Source organism: Chelonia mydas, chromosome 4 (assembly GCF_015237465.2).
Source record: "Chelonia mydas isolate rCheMyd1 chromosome 4, rCheMyd1.pri.v2, whole genome shotgun sequence".
NCBI lineage: Eukaryota > Metazoa > Chordata > Testudines > Cheloniidae > Chelonia > Chelonia mydas.
Genome location: NC_057852.1, coordinates 2,100,392 through 2,109,934, shown reverse-complemented (window position 1 = coordinate 2,109,934; position 9,543 = coordinate 2,100,392).

Below are 9,543 nucleotides of genomic sequence, written 5' to 3'. Positions count from 1 at the left end.
TTGATTGTGTGTGTGTGTGTGTTACATGTTGTGGGTCGTGTGTGTGATGTTTTGTGTGTGATGCTTTCTGTGTCGTGTTGTGTGTGTGTTTGTATCGTGTGTATTTTTGTGTGTCGTGTTGTGTGCCGTTTTGAGTCATCGTGTGTGTGTGACGTGTGTGCGTCCGCGCCTTCGACGTATTGTAAGCTGGTAAAAGTAAGCTTAGGAGGTTTTCATGCAGGTCCCCACATCTGTACCCTAGCGTTCAGAGTGGGGAAGGAACCTTGACAGATAGACACAGTGTGAGGCCTGAGTTTCCCCTGCAGTCTGGATGCTCAAACACCGGCTTGGCAACACAAGTCAGCAAGCCCAGGCCACATAGAGACAGGCTCAGTGTGCAGTGTGGACAGACCCTCAGACAACCCCAGGATTGTCAAATGAGGAAATCCTTCCTGTGTTTTGACTTGCTGGTAGAAGTGCCGAGTGACACTGGAGCTCACCGAGCTTCACTGACCAACGCAGCGCTCCAGCACCTGAGCTCTCGGGCTCCCTGTTGAAAGAAAAGCTGAATGAGCGACAAAGGTCAAGAGAGGTGCTCGTCTTTGGCCAAGGGCAGGGAGTCCCCCCCTCAAAGCGAGAAAATTTCTCTCTTTGTCTGTCTGTGTTGGGGCAGGAGCGATAACACGTCCTCCTGCATTTGCTATTTCAGAGAGTAGTTTCTGGCTGTCTTCTCAAAGACAGGGTGCAAAACAGGCCTCAAACCTGACTGAGTGGAAACAAGAACGATGCAGCTCGACTGAGCCAGCTGAGAATTGAGATGTGCCCCTTTGCTCGAGTGAGGGAATGACCTGTGAGGGGACTGGAAACCTGACCGGCCAATTTTTAACTCAATCAGCATCTTTCCTCTGAGTGCCGTCACTGTAGCTTCAATACTCCAGCACCGGACGCCCTGCCAGCTCTGGGCCCGACAAGCTTTCCTGGTGATTGGATTCTGGAGAGCAGGGGTGCAGGGAAGCCACAGGTGCATGTGACTCCGTGGTGAGGTTTTCCTTGCAAGATGTGTGTGTGAGTCTGTGTGTGTAGGAAGCACTGAGTGTGGCAATGAGTGAGGCTTCCAATCCTCTGGCTCTGCCGGGATAAGGAGCAATTCAGGCCATCACTGAGCTGAGGGAGGGAGATGATTTTCTGACAGGGAGGGACGCCTCCTCCTAAAGGTGCTTGGCAGGCAGCCCTCCTTCCCAGGTCCGTCCCGACAACACCCAGTTGAAAAGGGACCCTGCCCAGCCCTCCTCAGCGCGGTGACAATGAGCGAGTGAGGGAGCGTGGGGGAGAGGGAGCGACGGAGGAGAGGGAGATGGCGTGAGCGGGCCGGGACCTCAGCGAAGGGGGGCACAAGGGTGTTCAGTTTTGTTGGGTGCGGAAGTTGGCAACCCTAGATCCAGGGGCAACAACTCCAACCTCCAAAGAGGCTGGGCAGGGGCAGGACATCAGCTAGGAGGGGAGGGGTGGTGGGGCAGTGACATCACCAAGGCCTTTTGCAGGAACTCAGCCCATTGGGCAAAGGTGGTGGGGAGGGGGTGACCTCGCAGAGAGACCCCGACATCAGCCGGGCAGGGCCGAGGTGCAGGGCCAGGGCAGTCTCTGAGACCCCCCCGGCTTTGCTGCTGCACGTCTCCTTCTCCAGGTCTCCCCTCGAGGCCGGGGAGAGAATTAGGATTCACGTCTGTGAGCGTGAGGAGGAGCCTCTGTGGAGTTTTCTCCTTTCCTACCCCTGGTTGTGCCAGAAAACGAACTTCCCTTGGACAAGGTCAGAGGCTCCGAGAGGTTTGGAACCTGTTGGGTCTGATGCACCTGCTGCAGGCAGAATTCTCGGCACAGAAAACACTGGCTTAAGGGGGCAGAATTTGATTTCCTACCTAGGACTTTGACACTTGGAATGACTGGGGACCTTGGGGTTTATCCTTTTTGGTTTCCCTTTTCCTCTTTCCTTCCTCCTTTCTCCTCTTCTCTTGCTTCATTTTTCCCTTTTCCCTGCTTCCCTCCCTCTACCAAGGAGGGGTGTGTGTGGAGTGTGGGCAAGGGAGGGGGGGTTGCTCACATTGCGGGAGGTCCTCCCAAAGGGGTGGGTCCGGATCTGAGAGTGATCCCCTCTGATGGTGATCAGGGCCCTCCTTTGAGACATCTGGTGAGACCTCTCAGCCTCCCGCCCCTCAGCGTCTCAATGCTGACTGGCTGAGCAGGGGGCTATCCACAGCGAGGAGACTCAGGTCCTTTTGGTCTCTTTCAAATCAGGGAAATAAGACACAACCAATCCAAAGTATGGGATTCCTCTTGCTGCTTCTCTCCATTAATTGTCTCTTAGCAGTTGATGATTTCCTCCAGTGTTCCAGGTCTTCTAAAATACTTGCTGAATAATTCCTATGAACAACTGTTGGTCTGTAGGTCACCTGAGAGCCCTTTATTCTCATCGGTCAATGTATGAAATTCAAGATGTGACAGACAGGTGGAAAGTCAGGAGCAGTGTATCCTCTCATCTATTATGTCCGTGTGCTGTAAGGCGATTTTGGTACATGGTCATATTCTGTGATGAATGTTGCTGCAATTAAGAATGGAGTTTAGAAATTCAAGATGGCGCACATGATAGGAAGGGTTTGAACTCCATCTTGGTACCCTTTCTTCCTGGCATTTTCCCGCCAAAACTCTGTGTCCCTGAGGGAACCGGAGGGGCAGAGAACTGGCTGGGCCCGGTGGGGGCAGGGCCCGTCAGCGTGCGCCTCAGGAATGTGCGCCAGCGCGAGCGTACGAGGGAGGGTCGGGGGTGACGCAGGCGCTGTCCACCATGGAGGCAGCCACGGCCAGGCTCTTTGCGCGGCATCGGATCAAGACTCCGGCTCCTAACATCTGTCAAGGACTCGGATACTTACCTGACTCCTGTCATCCACCAAAGGCCCCAGTGGAGGCTTTGCTGTCGGCCCAGATCTGTTGATCTCCTGCTTCGGCAGTAGAGAGCCAGATCCTCCGATGCTCCAGAGATCCTGAGACGGACCGTCCGTTGTCGGTGTCCTCCTTCTGCAGCTTGGAGAGAGAGAGTCATTATTTTTCGGGCATTTATTAGTTTAACCAAGGGACGGTTTAAGGGTCCTTTATGCCCCTTGCTGGAATCTATGGGTAGGTATTTGTAGTGTTCCCCACAGTGAATCTTCCCCCAGTTGTATCTATCCCTTAATAAATCTTCTTTCTCTTTAAGGTTATATTCTTTCTATCCTTTATTTCAGTGCAACATGGGTGGGAGGCACAGAGATTTCTAATGCTCCCAGTTGATAGATGCTGGTAGGAGTCGGACCTGTTGAAAATGTCACCTCCTTATTATTCCTGACAGAGATTTGGGGGTAACCGTGCGGAATGAATGTTGTTCTGTGCACCAATATGGAGATGAGGGGTGACCCCTCCCCTGTACGTTGCTGCACATTCCAAACTTCATTCTGCACATGGACGCTGTGTGGTTGGCTGAAGGGTTCGGCGTGTGGGAGGGGGCTCAGGTGGGGCAGAGGGTTGGGGTGTGGGCTGTTGGGTGGGGCCAGGGATGAGGGGCTCAGGGCTAGGGCAGAGGGTTGGGGTGCAAGAGTGTGAGGGGTCCGGCTGGGGGTGCGGGCTCTGGGGTGGGGTTGAGGATGAGGGGTTTGGGGTGCAGGTTCCTCCGTCTAATCTCCAAGATGCTCTGGAAATAAGACGCCGTGTCCTGTGGTGAGCTCCCAAGAGCAGAGGGTGTGAGAACTCCAGCAACTGAGAGGGCAAGGGATTTACCGTCAGATTGTTTCAAATGCTGCATTCGTCAGGTGACATGGAACAGCAACGCTCAGCTAACATCGTGGAGAAAGGAATTCTCTGCTAAGGATTCAAGGTGCCCCTTTGGCCAACTCCACCCCTTCCCTGAAGGGAGTGTGCTCAGAACAACCCCTCCTCAGCCGAACACACACAAACCCACAGCTGGGCGCCCAGCAAAAGCAAGGGAGGGGCTTTCTTGGATTGTTTTACTTTTTACTTTACAAAGGGTTTTTTCAGAAGCATTTCCTGTTCCCCATGGGAAGGAAGCGGATGGTTGTGGGGAAGGGAACCTCAGCGTGGTGGAGCTGGGAATTTGGGGAGAGGCAGAGGGAGGGGAGTGGGTGAGGGGGTGAAGAGGCAATTGCGGGGGAGGGAGGCTAAAGGGGGTATGTGGGGCAGCTAGGTGAGGGCTTTGGGGGTAAGGCTGAAGGAGGGCAGTTGGCTGTAGGGGGGAAAGACTGAAAGGGCAGCTGGGGAGGAGCCTAGGAGGGGGGGAAGGTTGAGGGGGGCGATGAGGGGAAGGGGACCAGGGGCACTTGGGGGAGGCTGAATGGGGGCTGAAGAGGTGATGAGGGGAAGGGAACATTTGGAGGGAGGCTGAAGGGGTGATGAGGTATAGGGGGCCGGGGCAGAGAGACAGCTGGGGGGGGGCTGCTCATCCCCACGGGAGGGGAGGAGGAAGAGGAGTCCCCTGGTATCAGAAGCTGCTTCTTTATTAGAACTTTCTACGTTCCTGAGCAGGGTCCTGGGATCAAAAGGTTCGACAGGGAACTAGAGAGATTCCTGGCGGCTCGGTCCATCGATGGCGATTAGCCAGGATGGGCAGGGATGGTGTCCCTAACCTCTGTTTGTCAGAAGCTGGGGAAGGGGCGACAAGGGATGGATCCCGGCATGATTCCTGTCTGTTCATTCCCTCTGGGGCACCTGGCACTGGCCACTGTCGGCAGACGGACACTGGGCTAGATGGACCTTTGGTCTGATCCCGTCTGGCCGTTCTTTGCTCTTCTGTTCTTATCACCTGCTCAGTGACATCTGCAAGTTGCTGCCCTCACTCACCACCAGCATCTGCTCCTTGCAACCAAAGGCAGGGAAAATCCCCCTGAAGGGGGGAAACTGGAGGGGAGGGCTGGGCAGAGGGACAAAACTGGGAGCGGATCAGGGGTTCAGACAGGGGGGCTGCCCTGCCAGATAGGCGCAGAAGAGAAAACCCCCAGATAGAGGGTGGTAGAGGGGATAACAGTTCCCACAGATGGGGTGAGCCATCAGCAGCCGTTCCAAAAGAGGGTGTGGTAGATGGTAGAAGGACTTGTGTTCCTCACTGGATGGTCCCTCTCAGCACCCCCTCCCCAGGACTGTGGTGTTAAAGGCCCCGGGGGGCCCATTGCCCAGGGACCGCAGCTCTTCTCTCGCTGACATGGTGGACTGAGCTGCCAGTGGAATCTTGATTCAGGGAAATAGTTTACACCCTCCCCCCAAATCCCCTCAGCATAACGCAAATGGATACTTTGATAAGTGTTTACCCAGTTTCCAAGAATTCCTGGCCAGTTTCCGTCTCTATAACATGTCTGCTTGGAGCCTCATAGGAGCTCCAAATGTGTCCTATCTGCTGTTCTGATTGCCTGAATTGGTCTCCCTGTCCTGAAACCCCCTGGCTTGCTGTCGTTCCGCATCTTTTCATGATTGATTTCTAACAATGTTCTTTGGATGACACTGTCCAGTAGAGCAGGAACCCACCCGAGAGGTCGGAATTAGGAAACCCCGGTGATCCAATCCCCCGGCCCGAGCTCTTTCATTATTTAGCCGCAGGGAACCAACTTCCACAGGAGCGCGGGAGAGAGCCCCACCACAGCACCGTGCTCCACACACTGACCTGAAACATGGGGACCCTGGTTCAATCCTTCCTCCCTTGCAGACAGTGGGGGGGTGACGCTGGCAGCACCAGCTCATGCTCAGGCCTCCCTGAGCCACAGATCGAGCCCAAAGGCAGGCTTGCCTCGGTGGCAGGACAGAGCAGAGGGCCCAAGGGGAGTGTCTGGGACTCCCTCTTCAGGCTGTTGCCCTGCCTGGGGAGTTGGCTCTTGGTGGGTGAAATCAAACTATCGAGCTCCCAATCCCCATGGGGTGTGTGCCCTGGTGTGTAACACTCTGCCCTGAGGTTGGTACTCACACCCCGAGCTACGCTAGGCAGCTGGACACAGCCCAGGTGCGTGCTGTGAGAGAAGGGTCGGGCTCGGACACCTCCCCCTCGTCAGTCTCTCCCATTCAAGGGCTTGGCTGGCTCCCTGCCCAGTGAGCTGGATTTCGCGAGTTGTATTGTAAGGTGCCTGTGTGGCCCATGCGCTGTACGGGGAGTTTAGGCACCTAACTCCGCTTGGTGGATCCGTGTTGTTCCTGTAATTTTCTAGCAGGTGAATCATTGAATGGGAGCTTCCTTGCTGGGCAATGGCTATTGATTGGCTGTTTCACACACCACCCGGGGGTTGCTGACGTTCCTTACCTCTGGGGAAGCTAATTTTTGGCTGATCCCACAACTTACAGCATGTTTCAGTGAACACCGAACAATTCTTGTCATTTCATAAGCACTGAGGAGACACACATCTAGACAGAGAGAAGAGTGACTTTTGACAGCTCCTCACCTTTCCCCTGATCCCTTGCATGGCCTGGTTTACGTGTAATATCACAATTCAAGACAAGATGAGGAATATGGGGGTTACAGGGCACCTAGAGGAGGAGGATTTGATGTTTGCATTTTGCATAATGAAAGAGAAGGGATAATCATGTATTAAATGGATTGATGTATGGTAGGATGTGACCATATTCTGCCCGCCACCCTTTCTGAGAGCAGGAAGGAACGGCCTCGTGTGCCATTGGTAAAGAGGCATCAGCCAGATTCTGATGTCTGAAGCTGATTTCAGGCAGGAATAGACCAGAACAGTCCTGGTCACCTTTTGTTTTAGGATAAGGTTTCATTATGGTATTTGCTCTAAGGTCTTGTTTCTTATCTGCATTACAAATTAAGTTGTGTTTCTTGTCTGCATTGGAAACTAAGTTGCCTAAGGTTCTTTTGTAATCCCTTTAATAACCATATCATCCTTTCTAAACTGTTATCCTGTCTGAAAGTCTCCGTCAAATTGTTTGGTGTGAGTGAGAAATGTGTGCATAGTTCAAAATAAAGGTGGAAAGCCATCACAAATGTCCAGATGGTCAAGAAGACGTGAGAGACTTGGAAACAGCAGGAGACAATCAGAAAACATCCACTGTATCCGACGCTAAACATGTTAGCAGCATTGATGACCTCAGAGGCGAGGCAGGCACCCTGAATGCAAGACAAAGAAGAGCTAAGGATGGGAAGCCAACAAAACCACCAAATGATAACAGCGGAAAACCCGGAGATTAACCCCATTTAAGGACTAACGATTACAGAATGACATTGCAAAATCCGTAAACGAAAGTGGGAATTTACAAGTCTAAAGCTGGGGTGTTTTGCCATCAGACTCTGGGTTCAGTCCTGCAAAGCCTCGGAGCATCGGATCACGACCGACGGAGCCCAGCTCCTCGCTTGTGTTCAATCTAACTGGTCATTAGATTGACAAGAGCTACAGCAAACTGGTAACTGTAAAACCATCTGCAGGATGTGTGTGTGTGTGTGTGTGTATGTGTGTGTGTGTGTGTCTGTGTGATTAAATGCGTATGCTTACAGTTGTATTTTCAATAAATGCGGCGTATTGCCTTTTCCCCTGAAAAGATCCCGTGTGCTTCTTATCAGCATAAGATGCTCCCCCAAGGTGTAGAGTGTCACAAACACATCTCATGACTCTGCCCCCAACAACTGGAACTAGGACATGAATGTGGAAGAAACAAGAAGAATTGTGTTAATGGTTTATTTACAGTAAGTGGAAAGCAGGAAAGTAAAAGGAGCTGAGAAGGAGCTTTCATAACCACAGCGTAGGGCAAGGAGACCCAGAGATTTTAAGAACAGTTTTCTTAATGGCACTAAAGTGACAGAAATGGCCAGGAAGTATACCAGGGAATTAATGAATTACCATCTCACATGAATAAATCTCTCTGTCCTGCTCACTGTCCCGTTCCTTCTCCTTTTGCTTTGTTGTTGGTCCAGGAGTAGCTTTTCTTTCCCTGCCCGAGAGCATGATTGGCTGTCGGTTGCCCCATCCTCTTCTGGGAGCATGTGCAGAGAACTAAAAAAGCTTTCAAAGACTGGGCTCTTTCCCTTTTGATTTTCCTTCGACTCTCTCTCGGCCTGTGTCCTTGCTGCCCTTTTGCTGCTGCTTCCAGGTGGTTGGTTTCAGGTCCATGGGGTCTGTGGTGTCCCGGTTTGGGTGGGTTATTGGAGGAGGGGGAGGACTAGTCTATGGCAACCGCCTGTGATTTGCCTTGCCTGTCCGGCTTGCGCTTTTGGCTTCACTTTTGGTTTTTGATTTTTTTCTTCCACTATCATCAGTTCACCACGTAACTGTCCAGTGCCTGGCTCGGAGCTGGAGGCAGAAGGAGACAGGCAAGAGTGAGATTTCAGCATCTCCAGATAGGGACCATGGCTCCAGGAGGCCCCAACCAACACTGTGGAGTTTTTAATTCATAGATTCATAGATATTAAGGTCAGAAGGGACCATTATGATCATCTAGTCTGACCTCCTGAATAAAGCAAGCCACAGAATCTCACCCACCCACTCCTGCGAAAAACCTCTCACCTATGTCTGAGCCATTGAAGTCCTCAAATCATGATCTGAAGAGCTCAAGGAGCAGAGAATCCTCCAGCAAGTGACCCATGCCCCATGCTACAGAGGAAGGTGAAAAATGTCCAGGGCCTCTTCCAATCTGACCTGGAGGAAAATTCCTTCCCAACCCCAATTATGGCAACAGCTAAACCCTGAGCATTTGGGCAAGATTCACCAGCCAGATGCCCAGGAAAGAATTCTCTGGAGTAACTCAGATCCCACCCATCTAACATCCCATCACAGGCCATTGGGCCTATTAACCATGAATATTTACAGATCAATTAATTGCCAAAATCATGTTATCCCATCATCCCATCTCCTCCATGAACTTATCGAGTTTAATCTTAAAGCCAGATAGGTCTTTTGCCCCCACTGCTTCCCTTGGAAGGCTATTCCAAAACTTTACTCCTCTGATGGTTAGAAACCTTCATCTAATTTCAAGTCTAAACTTCCCAGTGACCAGTTTATAGCCATTTGTTCTTGTGTCCACATTGGTACTGAGCTTAAATTTTAATTCTTCTCCCTCTCCAGTATTTATCCCTCTGATATATTTATAGAAAGCAATCCTATCTCCCCTCAACCTTCTTTTAGTTAGGCTAAAGAATCAGGGCTCAGCTTCTCTCCCAGCACAAAGCCCCCACAAGCCTCGACACATACACATAATACCAATACACAACCGAATACCAACACCTTCTCCTCCACACCATTCACAGCTGTTGGTGGGTCTTGGGGAAACCCTGGTGCACCAGCGGGGGAGGGTGTCTGACGGGGTGGGTGGGGCGGCGGGGGGCGGGGAGGGGGCCCAGCTGGGAGGTGGAAGGGTCTGTGTGGTGCGAGCTGTGGGAGGGTAGGGGATGGATTGGTGCTGTGGGAGGAGGAGAGGGGAGTTGTGGACAGGGGGCGATTGGGTTGTAGGGATGGGGACTGGGTCTGGGAGGGATGTGGGGGAGGGAGAGGCTATAGGGGAATTGGATCGGGGACTTGGGTCAATGGCATGGCTGTGGCG